The sequence below is a fragment of the Schistocerca cancellata genome, chromosome 5, assembly GCF_023864275.1.
Source record: "Schistocerca cancellata isolate TAMUIC-IGC-003103 chromosome 5, iqSchCanc2.1, whole genome shotgun sequence".
In the NCBI taxonomy this organism is placed as follows: Eukaryota; Metazoa; Arthropoda; class Insecta; order Orthoptera; family Acrididae; genus Schistocerca; species Schistocerca cancellata.
The window spans coordinates 802,139,175-802,165,225 of NC_064630.1; the positions used below are offsets into that span (position 1 = coordinate 802,139,175).

Consider the following 26,051-nt stretch of genomic DNA (forward strand, 5'->3'; position numbering starts at 1 on the left):
TTTGAAATCATTCGGATTGTTAATAACAACTTTCGTAATTGAATGTGTATATATATATTGTCACGCTACAGTGAAGATTTCTAGCTCTTTTAATAAGTGTCTGCAGGATGATCTTGGATGAGCTCCAGCAATTATTCTGATTGCACGCTTTTGTGCAATGAACACTCTTTTACTCAATGATGAGTTACCCCAGAATATGATGCCATACGAAAGCAGAGAATGAAAATAGGCGTGGTAAGCTAATTTACTCAGACGTGTATCGCCAAAATTTGCAATTACCCTAATAGCATAAGTAGCTGAACTCAAACGTTTCAGCAGATCCTCAGCGTGTTTTTATCCAGTTCAACTCCTCATCAATGCATACACCTAAAAATTTTGAATATTCTACTTTAGCTACCGATTTCTGATCGAAGTCTGTATTTATTAATGGGATCATTCCATTTCCAGGGTGTTTCAAAAATGACCGGTATATTTGAAACGGCAATAAAAACTAAACGAGCAGCGATAGAAATACACCGTTTGTTGCAATATGCTTGGGACAACAGTACATTTTCAGGCAGACAAACTTTCGAAATTACAGTAGTTCCAATTTTCAACAACAGATGGCGCTGCGGTCTGGGAAACTCTATAGTACGATATTTTCCACATATCCACCATGCGTAGCAATAATATGGCGTAGTCTCTGAATGAAATTACCCGAAACCTTTGACAACGTGTCTGGCGGAATGGCTTCACATGCAGATGAGATGTACTGCTTCAGCTGTTCAATTGTTTCTGGATTCTGGTGGTACACCTGGTCTTTCAAGTGTCCCCACAGAAAGAAGTCACAGGGGTTCATGTCTGGCGAATAGGGAGGCCAATCCACGCCGCCTCCTGTATGTTTCGGATAGCCCAAAGCAATCACACGATCATCGAAATATTCATTCAGGAAATTAAAGACGTCGGCCGTGCGATGTGGCCGGGCACCATCTTGCATAAACCACGAGGTGTTCGCAGTGTCGTCTAAGGCGGTTTGTACCGCCACAAATTCACGAAGAATGTCCAGATAGTGTGATGCAGTAATCGTTTCGGATCTGAAAAATGGGCCAATGATTCCTTTGGAAGAAATGGCGGCCCAGACCAGTACTTTTTGAGGATGCAGGGACGATGGGATTGCAACATGGGGCTTTTCGGTTCCCCATATGCGCCAGTTCTGTTTATTGACGAAGCCGTCCAGGTAAAAATAAACTTCGTCAGTAAACCAAATGCTGCCCACATGCATATCGCCGTCATCAATCCTGTGCACTATATCGTTAGCGAATGTCTCTCGTGCAGCAATGGTAGCGGCGCTGAGGGGTTGCCGCGTCTGAATATTGTATGGATAGAGGTGTAAACTCTGGCGCATGAGACGATACGTGGACGTTGGCGTCATTTGGACCGCAGCTGCAACACAGCGAACGGAAACCCGAGGCCGCTGTTGGATCACCTGCTGCACTAGCTGCGCGTTGCCCTCTGTGGTTGCCGTACGCGGTCGCCCTACCTTTCCAGCATGTTCATCCGTCATGTTCCCAGTCCGTTGAAATTTTTCAAACAGATCCTTTATTGTATCGCTTTTCGGTCCTTTGGTTACATTAAACCTCCGTTGAAAACTTCGTCTTGTTGCAACAACACTGTGTTCTAGGCGGTGGAATTCCAACACCAGAAAGATCCTCTGTTCTAAGGAATAAACCATGTTGTCTACAGCACACTTGCACGTTGTGAACAGCACACGCTTACAGCAGAAAGACGACGTACAGAATGGCGCACCCACAGACTGCGTTGTCTTCTATATCTTTCACATCACTTGCAGCGCCATCTGTTGTTGAAAATTGTAACTACTGTAATTTCGAAAGTTTGTCCGCCTGAAAATGTACTGTTGTCCCAAGCATATTGCAACAAACGGTGTATTTCTATCGCTGCTCGTTTAGTTTTTATTGCCGTTTCAAATATACCGGTCATTTTTGAAACACCCTGTACTATGTGGAACTGTATATACTGTGTTTTGTCAATGTTTAATGAGAGCCCATTTGCAGAGAACCACTTAATGATTTTCTGAAAAACATCGTTTACAATTTCACCAGTTAATTCTTGTCTGTCGGGTGTGATAGCTACACTTGTATCATCGGCAAAAAGTACCAGCTTTCCATCTTCTTGAATATAGAATGGCAAGTCATTAATATATATTAAGAACAGCAGAGGATCCAAGACCGAAACTTGCTATTTGTGCATTTCTCCCACCGCTCTGGCAGGCTATGAATACCAGGTCAGCCGGCCGGTGTGACCGAGCGGTTCTAGGCGCTTCAGTCTGGAACCGCGCGACCGCTACGGTGGCAGGTTCGAATCCTGCCTCGGGCATGGATGTTTGTGATGTCCTTAGAACTACTTATACCTAACTAACCTAAGTTCTAGGGGACTGATGACCTCGGATGTTAAGGCCCATAGTCCTCAGAGCCATTTGAACCAATACCAGATAAAAAACAGTTCTTTTGAGGCGAACCAGTCAGCGAGCCATTTTTTACATTTTCAGCCATTGTTCAGCGAGAGCGAGAGCGTGTTTCAGCGATGCAGATAAGTGATAATCGAACAGAGCCAAGTCTGCAGAATGAGCCGCATGCCCCGGTATTTCCCAACTAAACGCCTCGATCGTTTCCCTGACCAGATTTGCTGTGAGTGATGGGGCGTTATCATGGAGCAATATGACTTTGTGTTGCCTTTTTCCATATTCCGGTCGTTTTTCACGTAATGCTCGATTTAAATCGATCATTTGCTGTTGGTAGAGATAGGTGTTAACGGTGTCATCAGGTTTAGCAGCTCATGACAATGCTATGATTTCGGTGGGATGAAAAGAGAGTCATCTGTCTTCCTTCCAAAGAGGTTTGATCTTGCAGTGGATGTCGATAGTTCACCTAGATTCATGCATGATTTAAGATGCTAAGGATCCATTTTTCATCACCTGTCACTATTCGATGGAGAAACGACATTCTTTTGTATCTGGCGAGCAGCATTGCACAAGTGGTGTTTAGATTTGTTTTCTGACTTTCATTCACTTCATGCGGAAGCAATTTACCACTTTCTGCACCTTTGTCATAGCTTTCAACCGAAGAGAAACGGCTTTCTGCGTTAGTTTCTATTGTTCCATTTGTTCCTGTTGAGTTTGAGTGTCATCTTCATCCAATACGACCAGCAATTCGCTGTCATAGAACTTTTTCGGTTGTTTCCAGCGCTCGTAGTCTCTCACGTCAAAATCACCACTTTAGAATTTTTTGAACCCCTCGAAGCACTGTATTTTTTTCCAAGAGCGTGTTCGCAGAAAGCTTCGACAAGTATTCGGTGCGATTCTGCAGCAGTTTTCTTCCAAGGATAACAGAAAACCAATGCTCTGCGTAGGCACAAAACGCGACATGCTTACGGGTTTGAAACAACACCGATGTGTGGAACTTGGGTTACTGTGTGTTGACATTCGTCGTCACCCGTTACAGCCAACTGATGGCGCTGCAGACGCGGCCTCACGGGCCCTACACTGACGGCTAGCACCATCTATAGGGAAATTCCGGTTTCATACTTCTACACCTGGTATATCTCTCCAGCAAGCGATCCGCTCTACATAGGGGCATTACTCAAAGTGCACTTGTTGTCAACTACTTCTGTCTGTCATTTCCGCATCCGTCTTAAGATTAGATCTTTATTCAGCTTCTTGAGGTGCTACAATTTTAATAAATTTTGATCCTACCACAAACGGTTTCTCTTTTGGAGTTGGAATAAATGTTATTTACTCATCTCCGAAACACTCCATGCCCACAATAATTTTGGTTTTTGTATTCCGCAGCTTATATAACTTGCAACGTTCACTTGTGTTAACGCACCTCTGCAATGCCTGTGCGACGTGGTTATCGTCGCCGTTGGCGACGCAGTGTTCCTGTGTACAAGTCATTGAAGGGAATAGACATTGACCTTGCTGTACAATTCAATAAGCAGCAGCTTATTGGTGGTCCAAATGTTTTTCGTGGACTGAGAATGCAGTTCACGTGTGTCAGCTGTGTTTGGAGGCAGGTTCACCTTGGCAGTTGTATGGGGGAACCATGCAGACTATGGTGGCCTTGAAGCCTTCCATGATGCAAACATTTTGTCTTGGAAGACACGGAGTATTGCGGAGAATACAGGTCTACTAGCTAAGGTCCCCTACGGTACTTTGTTGCCAGACAAGCCTTTTAATTTGTCTACATTAAGAGAGCAGAAGCTGAATACTACACGAGTATCTGTTTATATGGCCAAAGTAGGCAACAACAATTGTAACATAAAGATTACTGGTGACTTTAGGTTGCACTATAGACAGTAAAAATTCCTTATCTCCTTTCCTTATCTCCTTTCCTAAATCCTTATCTGTTTCCGTGTGATACTTCTGGCAGTTGCCGCCAGTATTTTATCTTGTTGGAAGTTCGCTTTGATGCAGCTTCATACACGTGAAGTAGCATACGGTGCAAAAGTAGAGTGAGGTACAAGCAACAGATGGTACAGTATGTACCACTCTCGTGGGAGAGTCCGCTTGCTTCTGATTGGTCGGCACATTCGCGTGTAAGGCGCCAAAACGCCTAACTTCTCTTATTAATTATTTATACACTCTTCAGTGCATTAACGCAGTTTTCAGTATGATAATCTCTCATGGTTACCCTACGAGTCCACAGTTTTTATTTATTAAAGTTCACTAGTTTTGATAAAGATAAGAGTAATGATACTACAACCGAAGTGCTTCGGACACCTTCGGGTCGCTTTGACTAGGGCAGCCGAAGTACAGTCTTCCAGGCGCGTCAGACCGTTTCGGGCGTTCGGAAGGTCCGGTCACGCAACTCTATTTCGCGTGTTCTTCAGAGCCGGACGTGTATCTCTGTTTCTATTTCATATAATCACTTCTTACACAATCTTCTACGACGCTTGACATAGGTTTGTTATTAGTATGGTAATTTTTCTGACAAGTTCCGATATAGAGTACGACATGTCCGTCCGAAACAAACGGGATACCTTGATGAGAAGTGTCGCCTACCATCATTGTCAGTACTACAGATTTTGCTCTATGTAGATACAGAGACTAACCAGGGCAAGCGGCATTCCATAAAAAGCTCAATCGCAGGTTCAAGTTAGAGACGACAGCATCGCGGCCTCCGCCGAAGAAGGTCCCACGACCGACGAGCCGACGAGCTGTTTTCTGCGCTGGGGACACAACTTTAGAAGACGACAGGTTGGTGGAGAGAACGGTTAGGGACTCTCGTTCAGTCTCTGCAGATCACTCCAGCTTCCAGATCTGAACATCTGTGTGAAACTGCTGGTGAATTACGAGGTTGACGGTGAGAGTCTCTTGTAAAACATCGCCGCAGGCGATGAAACAAGGGTTCATCACTTCGAACTGGAAACAAAAGGGCAATCCTCGTAGTGGCGCCGCACCACCTCTTACCTGAAGAAAATGTTCAAAGTCGGACCCTCAGTTGGTAAAGTCATGGCAACGGCCTTCGGGAACTCTGTTGCACCATGAGGAAGGACATCAAACGAAATATCGCCTTCAATTACCTCTGAAGTGCCTTTGAAACCCTCAGGAGACTTAAGATACACTCCTGGAAATGGAAAAAAGAACACATTGACATCGGTGTGTCAGACCCACCATACTTGCTCCGGACACTGCGAGAAGGCTGTACAAGCAATGATCACACGCACGGCACAGCGGACCACCAGGAACCGCGGTGTTGGCCGTCGAATGGCGCTAGCTGCGCAGCATTTGTGCACCGCCGCCGTCAGTGTCAGCCAGTTTGCCGTGGCATACGGAGCTCCATCGCAGTCTTTAACACTGGTAGCATGCCGCGACAGCGTGGACGTGATCCGTATGTGCAGTTGACGGACTTTGAGCGAGGGCGTATTGTGGGCATGCGGGAGGCCGGGTGGACGTACCGCCGAATTGCTCAACACATGGGGCGTGAGGTCTCCACAGTACATCGATGTTGTCGCCAGTGGTCGGCGGAAGGTGCACGTGCCCGTCGACCTGGGACCGGACCGCAGCGACGCACGGATGCACGCCAAGATCGTAGGATCCTATGCAGTGCCGTAGGGGACCGCACCGCCACTTCCCAGCAAATTAGGGACACTGTTGCTCCTGGGGTATCGGCGAGGACCATTCGCAACCGTCTCCATGAAGCTGGGCTACGGTCCCGCACACCGTTAGGCCGTCTTCCGCTCACGCCCCAACATAGTGCAGCCCGCCTCCAGTGGTGTCGCGACAGGCGTGAATGGAGGGACGAATGGAGACGTGTCGTCTTCAGCGATGAGAGTCGCTTCTGCCTTGGTGCCAATGATGGTCGTATGCGTGTTTGGCGCCGTGCAGGTGAGCGCCACAATCAGGAGTGCACACGACCGAGGCACACAGGGCCAACACCCGGCATCATGGTGTGGGGAGCGATCTCCTACACTGGCTGTACACCGCTGGTGATCGTCGAGGGGACACTGAATAGTGCACGGTACATCCAAACCGTCATCGAACCCATCGTTCTACCATTCCTAGACCGGCAAGGGAACTTGCTGTTCCAACAGGACAATGCACGTCCGCATGTATCCCGTGCCACCCAACGTGCTCTAGAAGGTGTAAGTCAACTACCCTGGCCAGCAAGATCTCCGGATCTGTCCCCCATTGAGCATGTTTGGGACTGGATGAAGCGTCGTCTCACGCGGTCTGCACGTCCAGCACGAACGCTGGTCCAACTGAGGCGCCAGGTGGAAATGGCATGGCAAGCCGTTCCACAAGACTACATCCAGCATCTCTACCATCGTCTCCATGGGAGAATAGCAGCCTGCATTGCTGCGAAAGGTGGATATACACTGTGCTAGTGCCGACATTGTGCGTGCTCTGTTGCCTGTGTCTATGTGCCTGTGGTTCTGTCAGTGTGATCATGTGATGTATCTGACCCCAGGAATGTGTCAATAAAGTTTCCCCTTCCTGGGACAATGAATTCACGGTGTTCTTATTTCAATTTCCAGGAGTGTACTATTTCAGCGTGTCCGTCTCCACAAAAACGCAGACGAACTTCTCAACGAAAGCGCCCACTGAAGTCTGTGCAAACCAGAGTGGCACATAGAATTTCATTGAACTACTATTCGTGATTCACCGTACAGTGCAGACCTCGCACATTCAGTTTTGCATCTGTTTGGATCAATGAAAGATGCACTCCGTGGAAAGCAGTACATGCAGAGGTTCCTGACGCAGCAACATGTTGGCCCTAACATCGAGCGTTGGAGTGGTATCATGCGGATATACGGGTCCCACAGTAAGGTGGTACAATTCCGTCACATTGAACGGAGATTATGTTGAAAAATAGCGTTTTATTCTCAAAAGAGTGGGAATAGTGCAGTGTATGGGAATCCTTCATAAAACCAACCTGCTTTCGGAACAAAATACGTTACATTACTGTCGGAACACCTTCCTACATAAATTGCAAGCCGAAAATACGTAAAATAATGACACACCACTAAGGAATTATGCGAATGAGACGGAAATAAGTAGATGTGATTTACATACAAACAACTATTACAGTTTCGGAGGAACTGGATGATTTGTTCAAGAGAAGAAAGTTGACAAATTGAGCAAGTGAATCACTCGGTATTCGACCTCTGGCCTCTATGCAAGCAGTCATCCGGCTTGTCATTCATTGTCACTATATCCCTCAAGAGGGCATCCAGTACCTTTCTTTATCAATTTCTGTCCAAGTGCGACATTACATGGTCAAAATGACGAGTTGGTTTAAGGACTCTGCCCATCATAATCCCGGCCGGTGTGGCGGTGCGGTTCTAAGCGCTTCAGCTTGGAACCGCGTGACCGCTACGGTCGCAGTTTCGAATCCTGCCTCGGACATGGATGTGTGTGATGTCCTTAGGTTAGTTAGGTTTAAGTAGTTCTAAGTTCTAGGGGACTGATATCCTGAGAAGTTAAGTCCCATAGTGCTCAGAGCCATTTGAACCATTTTGAACCCATCATAATGCTCCAAATATTCTCTGTTTTGGTTAGATCCAGCGAACTTGCTGCCCAAGATAGAGTTTGGCAAACACGAACACATGTAGCAGTAAATCTCGCCATGTGTGAGCAGGCATTATCTCGCTGAAATGTAAGCCCAGGATGGTTTCCCATGAAGTACAACCAAATGGGGCGTAGAATATCGTCAACGTATCGCTGTGCTGTAAGGGTGCTGCTATGAAAAGAAATGACGGTCGATACAATCAGTCCTGGTTGTCGTGTTGTGTGGCGAGCGGCATTCAGGTTGGTATCCCACCAATGACTGGGACATCTCCAGACACGCCTCCAATCAGTTCGAAGCGGTAATGATCACCAAAAACAATTCCATTCCACTAAATGCGATTCCAGGTCGTAGACGTATCTGGCGATGTCCCGTACTTTGGTGGGATACTAAACCGACTGTCGCCAGCCATACGGATCGGTAACCAGGAGTGCTACTTCTTTTCACAGCAGGACCCTCAAGTGTAGAAAATAAAATATTGGGACATTCGTTTTTATTTATCCATACTGTTAAATAAAACATACGCCCATCTAAGTGTAAGATAAAAAGAGAATGAACGATTTAATAATAGTAATAAGGCAATGTATCGATATATGAAAAAAATGTGAGTTGTTACACAGCAGAAGTTGATTAACAGGAAGGAGCCTCCTCTCTCACTAACTCTGGTTTGTCCGTTCGACATAGCAGACATAGGTGTGAGCAACTGGCAAATCATATACTTAATGTTTTTTTGAATAAGTCGGCATGTTCATCAGAAGTGTCTGCCGACAATGTGGTCACCTATAGATACCTCACATATGTTTTCATGTTGTGTATTTTATGTTCTAGAGATCGTGTCTCAGGAAGAGCAACGTACATTGTTCGATAGCAGTCACACGATCACGGATTTCGTCCTTCTGTTTGAGCAGTATATCCCGAACAGAACCTGCATCTTTCAGTACGAAGTCCAATTCAGTGTAGCCACCATCTGCTTATCGAACAATGGTGCGTTCATCAGCACCCACGGCCTGATACACTCACAAATCAGTAAGCGACAGCAACTTCTTTTTTATTTACTTATTTTTTTCTTGCTGGAATTCATACTCAGTGAGATAATCAAAATGTTTGGATGTAAATCCGATATATCGGTCGATTGCTTCTGTGGTGCGTCATTCCGACAGCAAACCTTTAATTCATGTACAGCATACTATTGAGTAGATTCAGTTACCATTATCATTTTATGATTTGCTCACTCCTGCCCGACGAAGGATACATTAAACTGGCGACCGAACAGACGATTTCAAATTCTGCTAAATGTGTTATGAATTGTAATTCTTTGTATGACAAATTACTTCTTTGTTGTATGTTAATTCGAGTACATCGATGCGACGCCTGATGGGAGGAAAGATACGAAAGACGACCAAAGAAATGGAAATATATAAGATATATATATATATATATATATATATATATATATATATATATATATATATATATATATATATATATATCCTCACACACAACTAAAGAAAATATGTTATGTGGACGCTTAATTTCCATGTTAGAGCCTATTTTAGTTTCGTCAGTTTGTACTGTACTTCCTCGATTCACCGCCAGTTGGCCCAATTGAAGGAAGGTAATGTTGACTTCGGTGCTTGTGTTGACATGCGACTCATTACTCTACAGTACTAGCATCAAGTACATCAGTACGTAGCATCAACAGGTTAGTGTTCATCACGAACGTGGTTTTGCAGTCAGTGCAATGTTTACAAATGCGGAGTTGGCAAATGCCTATTTGATGTATAGATTAGCACGGGGCAATAGCCGTGGCGCGGTACGTTTGTATCGAGACAGATTTCCAGAACGAAGGTGTCCCGACAGGAAGACGTTCGAAGCAATTGATCGGCGTCTTAGGGAGCACGGAACATTCCAGCCTATGACTCGCGACTGGGGAAGACCTAGAACGACGAGGACACCTGCAATGGACGTGGCAATTCTTTGTGCAGTTGACGATAACCGTAATGTCAGCGTCAGAGAAGTTGATGCTGTACAAGGTAACGTTGACCACGTCACTGTATGAAGAGTGCTACGTGAGAACCAGTTGTTTCCGTACCATGTACAGCGTGTGCAGGCACTATCAGCAGCTGATTGGCCTCTACGGGTACACTTCTGCGAATGGTTCATCCAACAATGTGTCAATGCTCATTTCACTGCAAATGTTCTCTTTACGGATGAGGCTTCATTCCAACGTGATCAAATTGTAAATTTTCACAGTCAACATGTGTGGGCTGACGAGAATCCGCACGCAATTGTGCAATCACGTCATCGCCCGCATCTCGTGGTCGTGCGGTAGCGTTCTCGCTTCCCACGCCCGGGTTCCCGGGTTCGATTCCCGGCGGGGTCAGGGATTTTCTCTGCCTCGTGATGGCTGGGTGTTGTGTGATGTCCTTAGGTTAGTTAGGTTTAAGTAGTTCTAAGTTCTAGGGGACTGATGACCATAGATGTTAAGTCCCATAGTGCTCAGAGCCAATCACGTCATCAACACAGATTTTCTGTGAACGTTTGCGCAGGCATTGTTGGTGATGTCTTGATTGCGCCCCATGTTCTTCCACCTACGCTCAATGGAGCACATTATCACGATTTCTTGCGGGATACTCTACCTGAGCTCCTAGAACATGTGCCTTTACAAGTACGACACAACATGTGGTTCATGCACGATGGAGCTCCTGCACATTTTAGTCGAAGTGTTCGTACGCTTCTCAACAACAGATTCGGTGACCGATGGATTGGTAGAGGCGGACCAATTCCATGGCCTCCACGCTCTCCTGACCTCATCCCTCTTGACTTTCATATACGGGGGCATTTAAAGCTCTTGTCTACGCAACCCCAGTAACAAATGTAGAGACTCTTCGTGCTCGTATTGTGGACGGCTGTGATACAATACGCCATTCTCCAGGGCTGCATCAGCGCATCAGGTATTCCATGCGACGGAGGGTGGATGCATGTATCCTCGCTAACGGAGGACATTTTGAACGTTTCCTGTAGCAAAGTGTTTGAAGTCACGCTGGTACGTTCTGTCGCTGTCTGTTTCCATTCCATGATTAATGTGATTTGAAGAGAAGTAATAAAATGAGCTCTAACATGGAAAGTAAGCGTTTCCGGAACATGTCCACATAACATATTTTCTTTCTTTGTGTGTGAGGAATGTTTCCTGAAATTTTGGCAGTACCTTTTTGTAACAACCTGTATATATCGTCTGTGTGTGTGAGCTCATCAAACAACTGTTTATCAGGTAAGGACTTTCTCGTTAGCTTCTTAACATCGGATGTTATTCATACCGAATTTTGCAGGAGAATTGTCCATCACTAATTATATCGGTTTGCAAACTGCGAGAAATTTCATTACAAGTATTGTTGAGTTCAGAATTTGTGACGTTAAGACGGCTGCTAGCGCTAATATTGTAGTTAATATGTCCATGCGATTGTAGTTCTTTGTCATTCCAGCGCACTTTTTCTCGCAAGCTGAGCGAGATAATTTAATATCGCTAACTGTAGTATTTATAAGTACGCTAGAGCAGGCAAAGCGAGTGAATTTAATCCTAAAATAGGACGTAGTATGACTAAAGTTGGTAAAAGAAAAACCATGGAACCTACATATAAAGTTCAGCCACTAGAAAATGTCGAAAACGACCGTATGGAGCCGGACGCCGAAATTGTAGGTGCGGCCGCCATTGAAATCGAGGCAGAAATTCATACAGGTCCTGTAGAAACAATTCAAAAGTATCTGCCGCTACAGACGATGTTGCGAAACTAATTACTTCAAGTATTAGAAAATATGATGGAGAACAGTTTCGAGAATACGGCATAGCAACAACTATCGAGATAAAAAACAATTTCGATCTTATCACATAGAATCTTCACAGTAAAATAGACATCCCAATGAAACACAATTTCGCGAAAGTAAAAACACAACAGTCCGAACAAACTAAAATTACCCTGATCACATCGAAAAAATTTCACAGCAATTAGTACTGACATAAATGCATTATAAGAAGATGCATTACAAGAAAATGACTTATTGATACATAACCAACACGGATTAACAAAACATCGTTCTTGTGCAACACACTTCCCATGAAGTAATGAGTGCTGTCGACAAGGGATCTCAGATCGATACCATATTTCTAGATTTCCAGAAGACTTTTCATACCGTTTCTCACAAGCGACTATTAATCAAATTGCGTGCATATGGAGTATCGTCTCAGTTGTGTGACTGGATTCGTGATTTCCTCTCAGAGAGGTCACAGTTCGTAGTGATAGACGGTCAATCATCGAGTAGAACAGTAGTGATACCTGACGTTCCGCAAGGTAGTTTCATAGGGCCTCTGCTGCTCCTGATTTGCATAAGTGATCTAGATGATAATCTGAGCAGCCCCCTTAGATTGTTTGCAGATGACGCTGTAATTTACCGTCAAGAAAAATCATCAGACGATCAATTACAATTACAAAATGATCTATGGAGAATTTCTGTATGGTGCGAAAAGTGGCAATTGGTATTAAACAAAGAAAAGTGCGAGGTCATCTACATGGGTACTAAAAGAAATCCGATGAATTTTGGGTATACGATAAACAAATCTAAGGGCGGTCAATTCGACTACATACGTTGCTCGTAATTCCTAGGTAAACTGGAAAGACCACATAGATAATAGTGTGGTGAAGGCGAAACAAAGACTGCGCTTTGTTGGCAGAACGCTTAGAAGATGCGAAAAAAAAACACTGAAGAGACAGCCTAAATTACACTTGTCCGTCCTCGGCTGGAATATTGCTGCGCGGTGTGGGATCCTTACCAGGATTGACGGAGGGGCAGCTCGTTTCGTGTTATCGCACAATAGGAGGGTGAGAGTGTCACTGATATGATACGCGAGTTAGGGTGGCAGTCGCTGAAACAAAGGCGAGATCTATTTACGAAATTTCAATCGCCAACTTTCTTCCTACGTAGGTATTTTCGCATTCGGAATAGAAACGATCGCCGGCCGAAGTGGCCGAGCGGTTCTAGGCTCTACAGTGTGGAACCACGTGACCGCTAGAGTCGCAGGTTCGAATCTGTTTCGGACATGGATGTGTGTGATGTCCTTAGGTTAGTTAGGTTTAAGTAGTTCTACGTTCTAGGGGACTGATGACCTCAGAAGTTAAGTCCCATAGTGCTTAGAGCCATTTGAACCATTTTTGAAGAAATGATCATAATAATAAAATAAGAGAAATCAGAGCTCGAACGGAAAGATTTAGGTGTTCCTTTTTCCCACGCGCCATTCATGAGTGGAATGGTGGAGAAGTAGTATGCAATTCACACTTAAGTGCCAGGCAGACGGTTCATCGAACCAATTTCAGAGTAACGATGTAGATATAGAATTAGACCGGTCAATACCGCAGACATTAAAGCAATCGTCGATTGGAATAGACGCAATAAAACACAGCAAATCTGTACGAAAACTTCAATACAGCAGCTTACGAACCAGTTTCAAACTTCAGGTACAGAACATGAAAACGAAATGAAGGTAAATTTTGATCCACAGCGTCAGTGACTGACAGATGATACTTCGGCGTGGTTGAAGGCACAGAAAAAGTATATAAATGATTCCCTTAACACCGAATTCCGTGTTGCAGCAGAAAACGTAACTCAGGACATAGTACGCGAGTGTCGTAACCATAAAAATCACGTGACACATGAAGTGGAAAAAGTCAAAACACAAGTCAGCGAGTTACGGTAATAAGTAGCCGCCGTAAGAAACCAGTATACGAAGAAACAGTAGCATGTGTAGGTAACGTTTGTGGTACGGAGACGTACAAACCGAAAGAAGGTAACCTCAGAAAACATTTTAAGGGCTTTTTAAATGAAACTAACCGATGGAATAGATGATGTGATGTAGTTGTTACACTCCAATTTGCCAGCATATGCTAAGGAGAAATTCATAACTGTACAGGACGGTAACGTGGAACAGTTCATGTCAACACCGAATTCGCTAGATCTAATACAAGACGACGCGAAGGGCAGGTCTGGCGCACTAGCGACATCTAGTAACACCACTGCCGTAGCAAGGGCTCGCGCGGCAACTGCGGGCAATCCCACGTCGGACCTGTAAACAACAATAAACCCACAACGTAACAATAACACTCCTTATTATAATAAGAGGAGGAGGAGGAGAAGGAGGAGGAGGAATGCTAACAGACAGAACTAAGTTTGCAATGGTAATGGCAATCCACGGGCAAACAGTAATCAAAACTGGCAAAATCAGCGAGGGAGCACATGGAGGCAGAAATACGAGGGAAATGCTTCGACCCATGCGATTCGAGTAAATAACTACCGAAGCAGACAAAACCGTAACCCGAAGGGGTCACGGAAAAAATAATCAGTATTCGACATCACAACGACACCATTTACGGAAGAATAGTGGAGGTGACAAACGAGTAAACCAAGGCAATTGACAAACTAAAGGCGGCACGGCTTAGCCCTACAGTGCGTATGGGGAAATGGTGTGAAGACAGTATAAAAATCGAAAATACAGGGTGTTTCAAAAATGACCGGTATATTTGAAACGGCAATAAAAACTAAACGAGCAGCGATAGAAATACCCCGTTTGTTGCAATATGCTTGGGACAACAGTACATTTTCAGGCAGACAAACTTTCGAAATTACAGTAGTTCCAATTTTCAACAAGAGATGGCGCTGCGGTCTGGGAAACTCTATAGTACGATATTTTCCACATATCTACCATGCGTAGCAATAATATGGCGTAGTCTCTGAATGAAATTACCCGAAACCTTTGACAACGTGTCTGGCGGAATGGCTTCACATGCAGATGAGATGTACTGCTTCAGCTGTTCAATTGTTTCTGGATTCTGGCGGTACACCTGGTCTTTCAAGTGTCCCCACAGAAAGAAGTCACAGGGGTTCATGTCTGGCGAATAGGGAGGCCAATCCACGCCGCCTCCTGTATGTTTCGGATAGCCCAAAGCAATCACACGATCATCGAAATATTCATTCAGGAAATTAAAGACGTCGGCCGTGCGATGTGGCCGGGCACCATCTTGCATAAACCACGAGGTGTTCGCAGTGTCGTCTAAGGCAGTTTGTACCGCCACAAATTCACGAAGAATATCCAGATAGCGTGATGCAGTAATCGTTTCGGATCTGAAAAATGGGCCAATGATTCCTTTGGAAGAAATGGCGGCCCAGACCAGTACTTTTTGAGGATGCAGGGACGATGGGACTGCAACATGGGGCTTTTCGGTTCCCCATATGCGCAAGTTCTGTTTATTGACGAAGCCGTCCAGGTAAAAATAAGCTTCGTCAGTAAACCAAATGCTGCCCACATGCATATCGCCGTCATCAATCCTGTGCACTATATCGTTAGCGAATGTCTCTCGTGCAGAAATGGTAGCGGCGCTGAGGGGTTGCCGCGTTTGAATTTTGTACGGATAGAGGTGTAAACTCTGGCGCAAGAGACGATACGTGGACGTTGGCGTCATTTGGACCGCAGCTGCAACACGGCGAACGGAAGCCCGAGGCCGCTATTGGATCACCTGCTGCACTAGCTGCACGTTGCCCTCTGTGGTTGCCGTACGCGGTCGCCCTACCTTTCCAGCACGTTCATCCGTCACGTTCCCAGTCCGTTGAAATTTTTCAAACAGATCCTTTATTGTATCGCTTTTCGGTCCTTTGGTTACATTAAACCTCCGTTGAAAACTTCGTCTTGTTGCAACAACACTGTGTTCTAGGCGGTGGAATTCCAACACCAGAAAAATCCTCTGTTCTAAGGAATAAACCATGTTGTCTACAGCACACTTGCACGTTGTGAACAGCACACGCTTACAGCAGAAAGACGACGTACAGAATGGCGCACCCACAGACTGCGTTGTCTTCTATATCTTTCACATCACTTGCAGCGCCATCTGTTGTCGAAAATAGTAACTACTGTAATTTCGAAAGTTTGTCCGCCTGAAAATGTACTGTTGTCCCAAGCATATTGCAACAAACGGTGTATTTCTATCGCTGCTCGTTTAGTTTTTATTGCCGTTTCAAATATACCGGTCATTTTTGAAACACCCTGTACAAAAACGCTGCGGTAGAACGATGACCTGTATATTCGAGATGAAATGTGCAGTGACATGTGCACGTGCAGCTGTGAGTGCAGATGTAGGCATTTCCACTGTCATAATAATTGGTACCGAAGCCATGACGTACGTTATGGATAGCAACTTTTCGAATAAGCTGAGTGAGGAAAAGTGTATACCAATTTTCCCCCTACTAAACTGCAAGATTACATCCGCTATTGGTGCTAAATCAGAGATTGTACAAGTGACAGGCGCAGGTTATGTTTATGATAGGCCCTTTACTATTAGATAATGCAACCATAACTTGCACATACCTAACTGCGTTCTTCGTATTGAGATAGAATTCTTGAGAGAAAGGAACAGTTAATTGACCTTTTTCATGGTGTGCTGATTTTAAATGTTGATGAAGAAGAAATAGTTGCAGATCTACCTCATTCTGTGGAAAAAACGTGAGGCTGCACAAAAAGAAATAATGAAAATGCTTAACTGGAGGGCAATAGAAGCATCGATCTCGCCGTACCACAATCTCTTAATTACATAAAAATATTACTGCTGCTATTATTGCTAATTAGTTGAGTAAGTAAAATCATGTACATGTTACTGTAAACCAGTAGTAATAGTGGACATGCAATTCGTCTACTGTCTGAAGCATAAGTATGTTACGTTATGATTCATTAATGCGTGAACACAGATAAAAGTATTAAGGACGTGTATAATGATAAGTTGTAATAAGTCTGTGGTACTGTACCAAGCAACCAATAGCACAAAATAATTTTCAGTGAACAACGACAGTGAGTTGTACGAACTGACACTTGGATTTCTGCATATAATTTGTTATAGTGTAAGAAATATTTTATTTCCATGAATATGTGTAATTTCAGTATAAATATGTATGTTTAGTTTACAGTGTATCCGGAACATGTGTACGCAGAAAAACCGTACTGATAAGTATGGGAACTTACATCTGTAGCCCACTTTATAAATCAATAAACTTTTAACTAAAGCGATGTAAGTATATAATGATCAATACTGGAGTAATGACAAAATATGTAATTGCAATGTATACAAAAAGCATAACAATGATAAAATTAAAGCTGTAGTTAGTATCTATGAGCTAGCGAATGTAAATTGCGGAGGAAGCTGAGTTAGCCAAAGGGCAAAGTGATCTTTACTATAGAGCAATAAAGAAAAGAAAAGTACATGTATGTAAGTAGTAACTTGTAAATCGTCTTTGTAAAGATGTAGGATAGGAGAAAATTTTAGCTGGTAGATAATTAAAAATTTCATGAACATTTTTCAAGCAAGTAATACGTGAAACCATATACAGATGGGCTGTGACAGCATACCTGTAGATACATTGACACAGCAAGTAGGATGTGGCATGATTGTGATATCGTGATATGTTTCTGGTGCGCACTGTAGCATCTTGTTACATTTTCGCGGAGGTAATGGTTTAATGGTTTTTGCATTTGTGTGGCTAACCAAGAATGTCTCATTCAGTGTCCAAGAATTCGTTGAGACGTATATATGCATTTATCACAAAACTCACAAACTAAAGATAAATAAAATGCGATGTAAAAAGTCTGGCATACGTGTTGGACCGAACGATTGTAAATAAAATGCAAATAACTCTGATCGGTAGTGGATAGTAATAAAACAAGATTTGCCAGACGAAATTTTAAAAAGGAACACCAAGTGCTACATTTTAAAGAGGAAAACATGTCATGTCTGACCCCTGAGTGCGAGTGCAGTGATTGTGTTAGTACACGAAAGGACAATCATGGACGGGCGAGTGAATGTTAATGATTCATCTAGATTAGTATTTCGATGCAAAGCACAGTGAAGAATGCAAAGCAATGTAATGTTGACTTACCTTTGGTGAATTGTGACCTGTGATGTACGAAGTTAATTCAGGTGCGGATACTGCAACGGACGAACTCTTCGAATAGAAGTGAAGTACGTCTGACAACGGTCTGTACACCATCGAACTATAAACAAAAAATGGTTCAAATGGCTCTGAGCACTATGGGACTCAACATCTTAGGTCATAAGTCCCCTAGAACTTAGAACTACTTAAACCTAACTAACCTAAGGACATCGCACACACCCATGCCCGAGGCAGGATTCGAACCTGCGACCGTAGCAAACTATGAACACTACGTACTGCTGTGGCAACCGTGTGCAGGTAGGCAACGCCGTAAGCTCTCGACGATGGAGTCACCAACGCTGGGCAAATGTTGCATTCGAAATGTGAAAGTGTGTAAACACTGTGACAAGGACGCTTGTAAATAGTAGTTGTGACAGAGAATTCGACGTGCCTGGACACAAACTGGCAATGGACATGACACCTCGTACAAATAAAGACCTATAGAATTTCTCTATTGAACGTTCATTTTCTTTTACTTTCACAAACGTAGTAATAATTATAATTATAATAATAATGAATACGTAATGAAATTCCCCAGCGCCAAAACACGGATCAAAAGTAATAAAATTGGACACGTAAAACCAGTATATTAACATTCTGTGGAAAGAATGTGCGATGCCACTATCCGAATGTACTGTAATATTCTTAGACCATGCGGCATCGGACGTCTGGAAAGCGGCTATCGCGTGTAATAAGCCTGAATAGCTTTGCTATGTAGTTCAGACTACTACACGGAATTACTGTATAAATATTGGCGATGGCGTACAAGAAATCGCATGTTAAATGAATTCTGATTCTCATTAACAAAAATAACCTCTTTGAAGTGACTGAACAGAATGCACTAAATTGTGTACGCTAATCACTCCTAGCAGACGAACAACATTTACGTAACACAGTATACACACACATATGATAAACACTTGAACTTGCTGTAAGTTAGATTCATCTACATCAACTGTCAGTAATGATTTTAATGTTGCTGAATTTGCATTGTGCTGAAGGTACAATGAGTACTGTGGTGGCAATAAATTCTTTAATTGAATAATCAATTAACGCTATAGAATTGATGGTTACTAGAGATGTTAAAAACATTACTTTAGAATCATTTTGTTCTAATGAAACTGAATGTGTTTTTACGTTGATAATGTACTGAAAAGCCACCACATCGAGTTCAACTGTAATTAATGTGGCACAGTAGCTGGCGTGTTCTGTCAATTGTATAATCCGGCGTTTGTTGGAAATTTTCGGCGTTAACTCCTATTATATCCTCTTGTTGCATTAATACGCCGATACTCACGTAATATAGCCTTTTTACTGGTACTGCTGCACACACAGTGATGGATTTGGGATAATAATGAACTATTTTCTGTAAATAACTGATGACACTCGTGGAATGCACTTTGAGTGAAATAATAAGTCTGTGATTCAGACATTACACTGTAGAGAACTTGATTTGATAAATACATAAACTGGTTCGCTACGGATAAATGTACTTGTTATGACGGCGGTATAAAATGCACTGTTCATAAAAACACTGTCGTACTATAACTACTAGTTTGTTGCTTGTGCTGGCTTGAACTCATCAATGGATCTCATATGGTAGTAAGATCACATTGTAACATTAGCTGCAGACACTGGTCACTTCATATCTTGCTGGTGGTCGCTGCAGTCCGTCGTAAATTACGCAGACTTCCACAAGGCGTGCCATGTGCTTTTTGAGCGGGAACAGCAACTATATCGCTCACAAGCCGTCTCCGTCGAAATGTTGCATCCTGCAAGCCTTAATGTCCACTTGACTTGCTGACACGCCATAAATCCAGTTCGTGTTTGTTGCAAGCTCATTTTTAACTGTCTATAAGCAACGTTACCGTACCTTACTAAAACCGTCACTTTCGCGCCGCGTAATCTCTGTTCTGCATCTGAACAGTTCCAGAACACATCTCTCTCTACTGTAGTGGTGGGCAGGAAATCGCGTATCTGTTAGAAATCACAGTGACTGAGAAGTCGCAGATATCACAGTAGCAACTTTACAGAATCTAACTGCGATTTCAGTCACAGTTAGCAGTCGCAAGTAGTATTTCATATTCAAAGACGTGAGCCATCTATTGGTCGAATTTAGCACTGCTTTCTGCGATTTCAGTGACAAGTCGCAACTAAGAGTCGCAAGTAGCAACTAAAAAGCGCGGTTAACAGTGGCATCTGTTGGCCAAAGTTCGTACTACGTCCATCTCTGCGGTACGCTATGGAGTCCAACTGCGATTTCCGTGACAAGTCGCAACTAAGAGTCGCAAGTAGCAACTAAAAAGCGCGGTTAACAGTGGCATCTGTTGGCCAAAGTTCGTACTACGTCCATCCCTGCGATACGGTATCGAGTCTAACTGCGATTTCCGTGACAAGTCGCAACTAAGAGTCGCAAGTAGCAACTAAAAAGCGCAGTTAGCACTGCCATCTGTTGAGCAAAGTTCATACTACGCTATTCGCTACCGAGTCAAACTGCGATTTCTGTGACAAATCGCAACTAAGAGTCGCAAGTAGCAACTAAAAAGCGCAGTTAACATACTTTTCCTAGAGTCATCTGTTGACCGACGTACGTACTTCGTTATGAGAGCCTTGTGCCTCACGAGGTCGATGTGCTGTGTGTGCATATGAAGGGCTTATTTTAATAGTGGTACAAGTCCATTTTTGTTCATTTTGAGATACAGAGTCGTAAAGTTAAATGAGCGCTGACAAATCTGCATTTGAGATACCAGAAATATTCAAGCATATGGCTTCTTGCTAGAGATGAACCTTTATTTATGTTTGTTTGGATCAGTAATTTCCGAAGCATTATAGACAGAAAAGTGGAGGTAATGGACTTGTACCACTATTGAAATAAGCCCTTCATATTATATGACGACATGCACATTCAGCATCAGTTATGGTTGGTCAAATACTGCTGTGACTCTGAATGTATTATATTAATAAGAAGCAACATTGCCTTTTTCTCCTGAAAATATTAAGTAACGTAACAAATGTGTTTGATTCTGCTTCCAATATGACAGTTTTGGTTAATACTCCACATGCCTACAGGACTTTGCAATGTTAACACAGCAGAACTCAGACATCTGTATAAGTGTAGAGAAATGAAAACAGTCATATGAATGCCTCACTTTTGTTCCGACACACTTCAAGACTCGGGAGAAAAGTTTTACACCTGGTGTTCTACATGGCAACTTCACACACAAGAACTTTTTGCCGACACTACTACCACCTACATAAGTAAGCTTTTCCTGTGTTACTTTAAGTAATGCACTTAAGCTATTCCTGATTTAACTGGAAGATCTGTACTTCCCACTTTCATATCAACAGCCTCAAAATGCATATTGTAGACTTCAGGATAAGTTACAGGTCAGTGTCACACCAAGATTGTGGAGAAAGGGGGGGGGGGGGCGGCATATCACTCTCCAACAAGTGTTTACCAATAAGTAAGTGGCGCAAAATTATGGGTATAGGACGGCTTAAACATGTGGAAAATGAGATTTTTATTATTCACTCACTGTATTTGACATTTATTATTCCTTTAAAATCGCACAACAACTTCAATAAAACACAGTTTAATCATTCACACACTTATTTCACAATTATTTCACTTTTAAACTGCAAATCCTCTAAGAGCTTTCTTGAAACTTCACGAGTCTCTCTCAAAAACAGCCTTGATGTGGGTAGATACGTACAGCAACCAGTAATCAGAGTCAGAACTGTGTCTGCAAAAACACAAGGATTATTAAACAATTTTTGCTGTCATTAATTACTAGCAATATAATTGACAGAGTAGATTGCTAATATTTGCTATAATGAATATCACATTTGCAAGAACGATCTCACTGAAGTAATTAAGTCCATCGAAACGCTTAGAAACTAACCTCTCGTCTGACGAAAACGGTCTAAAGACGCAGTGGCAATTTCTTCAGATCTTTTGACAATGATATTTTGAGTTATCACTTTACTGAGTGACTGAAATGTAGTTCAGGTACCTGTGAACATAACAATATGCTAGAATTCATTTTCTAAATACGAACTATTACGGTACTGTACGGCTACTTACATATTAATTACACTCTTAATATTTTCACAGTTGTTTCTTTAATACAAAATTAAAGCCAACGGAAGAAAAAACGTAAAACATACTTGCCAATGACAGGTTTGTTGAGATGAAATTTTCTGTGTTGACAGATGTAACTTTTTCATACGGTGGTAAGTCGCAGAAATCGCAGGAATCACAGAAATCGCAGAAGTAGCAGAAGTCACAGAAATCGCAGAAGTAGCAGAAATCGCAGAAGTAGCAGAAGTCACAGAAATCGCAGAAATAGCGGAAGTAGCAAAAATCGCAGAAATAGCAGTGGCGGAGGGATACACGACCTATGTTCCTTAACTGCGACAAATCACAGTTAAGAATAACAGATACTGAAAAGTAGCATTCACAGAAATCACTGATATCGGAAAATCGCAGTTTAGCCCATCACTACTCTACTGCCAAATTCACGCGCCAACCTACATTGTCCACGTTCTCGGGGATTTCCCTCACATTTAAACATTAATTTTCACTATGCCAAGTTCTCTATTTACAAATGGACATACCATAACATTACCATGTTCAATTACAGTCATTTTATATATATGTATTTACTAGACGTAATAATATTATACTAGTTTAATGCTTCTTTATTTCGTCGTCCGAGCGCAGCACTATTCAGATACTGTCTTACTCGTAGCGCTATTTCATTTGACGCCGTCAGGCGGAAGCACCTGTCCTTTTGTTTGTGCAACTATCCAACAGATGGCATGAGCGTTCACTTATTCAACTGCTGCGCCTTGGCTATGCTTCGTTGTGGCATTACAAATGACAGTATCATTACTACATCCCTTTCTTAGTTCACAATATCATAAGTCTTGTTTTGTAGAAAACGAATGCTTCGAAAATTAATATAGCAGTATCAAACTAAGGGGGACTTGATCTCAACACGAAGCTGAACCATCTGTCACGCTGTTGCTTTGGCTGAGTCGTGACCATGTCTGGCGGCAACCCAGCATCTGACCACTCGCCAGTAAGCGAGTGGGGTGAGGCCACCAGGTTTCGTCAGTACACGGCGTCGATACACAACGATGCTTTGTTGTTCCCAACAAGGAAATATTGATTGTAAAACTCTGTTAATCCATGCTTTCAAATGTAACATTACATTAACTATTTCGCTATAATACGACAGACGTTTCAAGAATATAGCGGACCCTTTAGTCATGATACAAAGAATATAAATTCACTACGAATTCTAGAGCAAATGGTAATTATTGTTATAACAAAAAAGTGATGAATTACTTTTGCTATTTAATATCTGCTTCAGTAGTCAACCTCCTGCTCATTAAAGAATCATTTTATTGTATTGTTATTACTACTACAATTATGTGTAAATGTGTAAATATATTCATTATAAGACACACTTTGAAACTTATGTAGGGCCCAATAACATTTGCTGCATTCACCCACACAGGAGCTGATTTTTTTTTACAGGCTACTCGAGATCATTAGTTAAACGCTCGAAGTACGAGGGGCGTTCGAAAAGTCCGTGCAACAATAAAAACTACTTACTTGTTTGGGGTAAACCTTTTTTAATTTTGAACGTAGTCTCCTTTTAGAGTTATACACTTCGTCCAATGCTTTTCTAATTGTTGATCCCTTCCGAATAATAGCAATTGCCCAAGTCTGCAAAATAGCTATTAGTTGCTGCAATCAGCTCCTCGTTTGAATAAATCTTTGTCCCAGCAGCCATTTCTTCAAATTGGGAAACAACTAGTTGTCCGACGGAGCCAAGTCTGGAGAATAGGGGGGATGTGAAACGAGTTGGAATCCTATTTCTACTAATTTTGCGACCACAACTGCTGAGGTGTGCTGGTGCATTGTCATGATGGAAAAGGACTTTTTTGCGGTCCAATTGCCGGCGTTTTTCTTGCAGGTCGGTTTTAAAACGGTCCAATAACGATGAATAATGTGCACCTGTAATAGTTTTACCCTCTTCCAGATAATCGATGAGGATTATCCGTTGCGAATCCCAAAAGACAATCGTGATAAGAAATAGTCTTCGCCTATTTTGGTGCAGGGCAACGGCCTTGCCGCAGTGGATACACCGGTTTCCGTCAGATCACCGAAGTTAAGCGCTGTCGGGCGTGGCCGGCACTTGGATGGGTGACCATCCGGGGCGCCATGCGCTGTTGCCATTTTTCGGGGTGCACTCGGCCTCGTGATGCCAACTGAGAAGCTACTCGACCGAATAGTTGCGGCTCCGGTCAAAGAAAGCCATCATAACGACTGGGAGTGCGGTGTGCTGACCACACGCCCCTCCTATCCGCATCCTCAGGTGAGGATGACACGGCGGTCGGATAGTCCCGATGGGCCACTTGTGGCCTGAAGACGGAGTGCTTTTTTTATTTTGGTGCAGATTCTCCCTTGGTAACCCGTTGTTCAGATTGTTGTTTGGTCTCAGGAGTATAATAATGTATCCAAGTTTCATCCACAGTGAAGATCACACGCTTAAAGTCCTATGGATTCTTCGTGAACAGCTGAAAACCAACCTGGCAACACTTCACACGATTCCGCTTTTGGTCAAGCGTGAGCAGTCGTGAAACCCATCTTGCGGACACCTTTCTCTTGTCCAAATGTTTATGCAAAATATTATGTACACGTTCATTCGAGATGCCCACAGCACTAGCAATCTCATGCACCTTAATTCGTCTGTCATCCGTCACCATATCATGGATTTTATGAATCATTTCTGGAGTCGTAATCTCCACAGGGCGCCCAGAACGTTCAGCACCACTTATGCCCATATGGCCACTATGAAATTTTTCAAACCACTTATAAACTGTTCTAATCGAAAGTGTGGAGTCACCGTAATGTTTATCAAGCTTCTTTTTAGTTTCCTGAGGCGCTTAGCCTTCATAAAGTAATGTTTTATTGCCACACTAAATTCTTTTTCGTCCATTTTTTGACAATCACTCGACTTCATTGATTCACACGAATGCGAAACACAAAGAAATAGACCAATATGGCTGAAACTCCGCGTGCGTTCTTTCCAAAGATGCTGCTAACTAAACATGACCTCGTTACGTGCCGGTGGTGCCATCTCTCAGACTTTGCACCGACTTTACAAACGCCCTCGTATATGCTCCAAAGTGACAAGTTGTTAATTTATAAAACGTGTGCACAGCAAAGAGTAAATGTGATATCAGTTAAACTGAACAAGCCTCGTCGAATTAGTTACTCTTTGCTGAACCCTGGAAGTGAGGTCGTGAGTAGCCGTAAGTTGCAAAATTCAGGGGGGGGGGGGGGCGGGGGGCGCAATCAAGTGTAAGAAATAAAAACCTGGATGGGTGTGCATTTCATTATGGATAAATGAAAACGAATGCCACAGTATAAGATAAGCAGAGAATAGAGTTTTCAATATAGTGCAAAGGCAAGGTACATAACAAATTATCAGTTGTTCAACAGTAGAAGTTTGTTGTCTGCAGAAACTCCTTCCCCTTAATCACTCACGTTTGTCCGTCCTCACAAAGCAGACGCAGGTGTGAGCAACTGGCAAACCTTGTGCTTCATATTGTTCTCAATAATAATTAGGCACGTTCACCAAAAGTGTCTACCGTTAATGTGGTCACATGCAGATCCCTCACATATGTTTCCATGTTGGCTCTAAGCACTGTGGGACTTAACATCTGAGGTCATCAGTCCCATAAAAGTTAGAACTACTTAAACCTAACTAACCTAAGGATATTACACACATCCATGCCCGAGGCAGGATTCGAACCTGCGACCGTAGCGGTCGCGTGTTTTCGGACTAATAATAATAATAATAATAATAATAATAATAATGGCGTGTGACGAGGGCCTCCCGTCGGGTAGACTGCTCGCCTGGTGCAAGTCTTTCGATTTGACGCCACTTCGGC

The 26,051-nt window shown here is 43.0% G+C and overlaps 1 pseudogene; it reads left to right on the forward strand.

Moving 5' to 3' along the window:
- The first annotated feature begins 24,211 nt into the window (after positions 1-24,211).
- On the forward strand, positions 24,212-24,329 carry LOC126189759 (5S ribosomal RNA; annotated as a pseudogene).
- Positions 24,330-26,051: the final 1,722 nt, after the last annotated feature.